This window comes from Chinchilla lanigera, unplaced genomic scaffold (assembly GCF_000276665.1).
Source record: "Chinchilla lanigera isolate Chin_1 unplaced genomic scaffold, ChiLan1.0 scaffold00055, whole genome shotgun sequence".
NCBI classification, from domain to species: Eukaryota; Metazoa; Chordata; class Mammalia; order Rodentia; family Chinchillidae; genus Chinchilla; species Chinchilla lanigera.
In genome coordinates, this window is record NW_004955456.1 from 13,642,088 (window position 1) to 13,647,001 (window position 4,914).

The following is a 4,914-nucleotide window of genomic DNA, read 5'->3' on the forward strand; positions in this document are numbered from 1 at the left end:
CCCTCCCTTGCTTCCTGTCTCTCCTTTTTTTTCCTTTTTTTTTTTTTTTTTTTTTTTTTTTTTTTTTTTTTTGTCTTTTTGAGACAGAGTCTCACCATACAGTGCAGGCTGGCCTTGCACTCTCTTGGTAGCCCATGCTGGCCTCGAACTCGCAACGATCCTCCTGCCTCAGCCTTCCAAGTGTGCGCCACCTTACCCGGCTTCCTTTTCTGTTTTCTTTTCCAGTACTGAGGTTTGAACCTAGGCCATCACACTGAGCTACATCCTAGCCCCTTTTTTATTTTAGACAGGGTCTTGCTAAGTTACTAAATTGCCCAGGCTGGGCTCAAACTGGGAATTCTCCTGCCTCAGCCTCCCAGAAGGTGTGCACCACCACACTCGGCTGCTCCCAGGCATTCTGACTGCAGTCATCTGTGTCCCTGTGATTGACGCCAGGACTCGAGACTCCCAGTGCCAAGTGGGGTCTGCCCCTCCGATGGAGCGGGGCTGTGACATGCCAGGTGACCCAAATCCAGAGCCAGGGTTGGGGACCGGGCCTGAGAAGGTGGTGGCTGCTCCGTGGAAGCTCCTGAGCGACTGTCTTCTGCCTTGGGGTTGAAATGGGGAAGGTGGAACCTACGGCCCCATGGTGGGCAACAGCCACATGTCCCAGGCCACGGGGCAAGGTTAGGGACTGCCCCTCCTGGCCACCCAGGGGCCAGGCCCTTGGTGCCCTCCAGGTCACTTCCTCCAGGGGTCCGTGCCCTGCCTCCTCGCCGGGAAGTCGGGGGACATCGCTGGAGGCCCCGGCAGCATGTCCAGAGCTACTCTGCCGTGGCCCAGCCCAATGCACGCACATCTGTGTCACGGCCAGGGTGTCCCCCAGGAAGTGTGCTTATTGTCTGTCTGTCTGTCTGTGTGCCACGTCCTCCGCGTGAGGCCGCGCTCGGTCTAAGGGTGACAGGGAATCAGGGTAACTCCCAACCTGCCAGATGTCAGATCTGCCTAGTGTGCTTCCCAGACTCCAGGAATAAATTCTAAGAAACAGTGGAGGTTAAGCGTAGGAATCATCGGGGCTGGGGATTTAGCTCAGCGGCACAGCGCCTGCCCGGCAAGCACAAGGTCGTGAGTTCGATCCCCGGTACCGGGGGAGGAGAAGGAGAGAGCGCTCCTGAGAGACAAGAACGGACCTGAAAAATGGGTTGCCACAGACCCCATTTTACAGAGCAAAATCACACGGTGCAGACAACACAGGACAAAACCATGATCAACCAAGAAGATGACAAGTGCAGCCGCTTAGGCGATGCTGACCCGGCGGGGAAGCTGCTCACACAGCAGTGAGCGAGGCAGGAATGCGGAGCGTTTAAGGAAGAGATGGGTCAGGAGGTCCCGCTCACCGCCGGGTGACTGATGTCCATCTGGACCTTACTGGGCCGGGTGACACGGATTACCCCTCGGGGAGGCGTGTAGGCCTGCTTGGTCCGTCTTTGTCCTGAGGCCTCCGGCCGCATCCTCTGCACGGACTCCCCGAGGGCCTGGCCCTGTCTGGCCGCCTGGAATACTTCTAGTGTCTGTAATAAGGGACATCGCTTTGGGGCTTTGGAGTCCTCCTGAGAAGTCACACCAAGAAGATCCCCCTTTTCCTGCCCCAGCACAAGCACCAGAGACCGACCTGTTTGCCACCTGTTTGTGATCTGACCGGGAAAACACGCTGGAAGCAGAAAGCCCCTAGAACTCCAGACAGTGCAAGGGCACCCTCTGGGGATAAAGAAATACCCTATAAATTCAGGGACTTGGGCCTCTTCCCCTTCCTCCTCCTCCTCCTCTTCTTCTCCAGGACTGGGGACTGAACCTAGGGCCTCACGCTGAGCTCCATCCCCACCCCCTCTTATTTTGAGACAGGATCTTGCTAAGTTACTAAGTTGCCCAGCTGGGCTGCAGCTTGCGATCCTCCTGCCTCAGCCTCCCAGAGTGCTGGGATGACAGCCACGTGCAGACACCTCAGGCTTAAGTCCAGCTTTCTGGAAAACTCGTTTTGTTCCCTTGGTGGCTGCAGGAGGAAATGTGGTCACGGCTGGCGGTTATTTCTGGAACTTAGAACCCCGAGTCCTAAGGTGTCCCTCTGGCTGGGGTGTGTGTGTGTGTCTCCCTGGGGCCCTGCTGGAGCTGCACTTCTCAGTCTGCCTTTCCAAGGGCCGCTCACACACCCGTTTCCCCTGGAGTCCTGATGTCACTGCCCCCAGTATCTGTGACAAAACGCCACCTGGGGCTCCTGGGCTTCAGGAGCAGCAGATTCCTTTCTAGGCTTAAGCCCTGCGGCTTCGCTCCTTCATCCTACAGGTGTGGTCCTTGCGTGTGCAGTGTACTGAAGTTAGAGAGCTCATATGCCAACTGCTATTGTCCCAGCAATAGAACCCCTTTTATGGCTCTTATTTCTTTCTTGGGTGGGGTTGACACCGGGTCTCATTATGTAGCCCAAGCTGGCCTCAAACGCATGGCAATCCTCCTGCCTCAGCCTTCTGAGTGCTAGGATTACAGGCGTGTGTCATCATGCCTGGCTTTTATTTATTTATTTGTTTATTTATTTAATAATAGGTTTCACTTTGTAGCCCAGGGTGGTCTCAAACTCACGGCGATCCTCCTGCCTCAGCTTCCCAAGTGCTGGGGCTACAGGCACGCACAACCCCAACCGGCCATTCATTTATTTCTTGAGCAAGGACCTCAATATATTGCCTAACCTGGCCTTCAACTCCTGGACTCAAGTGATCCTCCTGCCTCAGCCTCCAGAGTCACCAGGATTATAGGTGCTGACTGCCACGCTCATCTTTTATGGGTTGGACGTCCATTAGCTCCTTTCCTGCACACAGCACCCTCTGCACAGGTCAGAGCTGGTGGAGGTGTGGCAGCGGTGCTTTGAGCCTCATCTGATTCTAGATGTTGGGGTTGGAGGTGGCTTCCTGGAGGAGGTGACAGCAGGGACATCATGAATGATATGTGCCAGGCAGAGTGGGACAGCAGGAGGGACCTGGCAGGGTCCCTGGGAGCAGACGCTGATGTGGGGGGGTGGGGGCAGCAGGTGTTCGGGCAGGGCCCCCCGTGCTGTGCTAGGAAACTGGGCTTCTTCCTAAGGGCAGTAGGGAGCTACGGAGGGTTCTTGTTCTCCACAACTAGTTAGCTACAGCTAGTTAGGTAATACTGGTTGACCAACCAGATAACAAGTTCTCCACAACTAGTAAATACCAGTGAGCAGCTAGTTAATCAACACTGGCCAGTTGATCCTAGTTAATGATAGGTAATGTATGACAGCTATTTCTCCACAACTAAACAATGCTATTTAATTACTTCAAGTAATTAGTTAATGACAACTAGTTAATGATGACTCCTTATCAGACAGAGAAACTGTCCCAGCTTGTGTGTAGCTCACCCCGCAGAGCCTCCTGCAGTCACAGGTGGGGCTTTCCAGAGGTGGCCGGATCCAGGGTGGGCGGTGCTGGGTGCTGGGATGAAGGGTGTGTGATTGCTAATCAGTCTACTGACTACTTTGGCACTGCCCCAACCCTGGAAGCCTAGATAGAGTATCAGAGGGGCAGAACATTTCAGGTGCAGTGTCCAAACCATAGCATCGCAGGGAATCAGGCATGGAAAATATATAAATGGGGCCGGGGGTGGTGACGCACGCCTGTAATCCCAGCACTTGGGAGGCTGAGGCAGGAGGATCACCTGGGGTTCAAGATCAGCCTGGGCTACAAAGTGAGCGCAAGGCCAGCCTGAACTGCAGAGCGAGACCCTGCCTCAAAACGACAAAAAATAAAATAAAAAAATAAATATATATATATGGATGCTTGTGTAGGGCTTTGTTTCAATAAAGTGCTATTTACAGAAACTAAAGATAATAATAATAATAAAAGGGGCAGAAAGAAGCTGCTCAGGTCGCTCACTTGCTTGGCCGACTCTCAGGTGTTTCTCCTCTTCAGGGCCCCTCTCCACACCCCGACCCCGAGCAGCCGAGTGCGGACCGAACCCTCTGCAAACTGTGGGCCACATCAGCCCGTCCTCCTCTCTCTTTGGGGCTCGGGTATTTTGTCTCAGCAGCGAGAAAAGTAACCAAGACAGACATACAAGACACAGAGACACACACACACACACACACACAAAGACACACAGAGAAACACAGAGACATACACACAAACAGACGCGCACTGAGACATACACATAGACACACAGAGATACACACATGCACACACAGACAGACAGAAACTGAGACACACACAGACAGTGACACAGAGAGACACACAGGAGTTGGAACTGGGATCAGCAATGGAGCTGGGATTAACACAGACACACACAGAGACACACAGAGACTCTCTCTCACACACACAGACACACACACACACACCGTGCACATGCTGGCTGGTGTGGTGTGGGCGTGATGGGCACGCCCTGACGGCCCTCTGAAGCTGGGGAGGAGGTCTGATCGCCCCTCTTTTCTGGGAATGTCTGACTTCCCCTTGGTTTTTTCTTTTTCCTTTCTTTTTTTTTTTTTTTTTTTTTGGTCTTTTTTGAAACAAGTTCTCACTATGCAGTTCAGGCTGGTGTTGAGCTCATTTTGTAGCCCAGGCTGGTCTTGAACTTACAACAATCCTCCTGCCTCAGCCTCCCAAGTACTGGGATTACAGGCGTGCGCCACCACTCCTGGCCTTCCCCTTGGTTTTCTGTTAGCCATTCTACACCACAACTTCCTGTCCATGAAATCCGTGTCTCCAGGTTCCTGACTCTGCTGCCACTTTGAGAATGAGGGAAATTGGGACACTTTTTATTTGGACCCAAGTTCAGGCAAGGGGGCCTTTAATCAAGCTTTAACCATAGCGACGTATCAGTATGTGTTTGTGAATTGTTATTCATGCAGTTTTGCAGTACTGGGGGTTGCACTCAGTA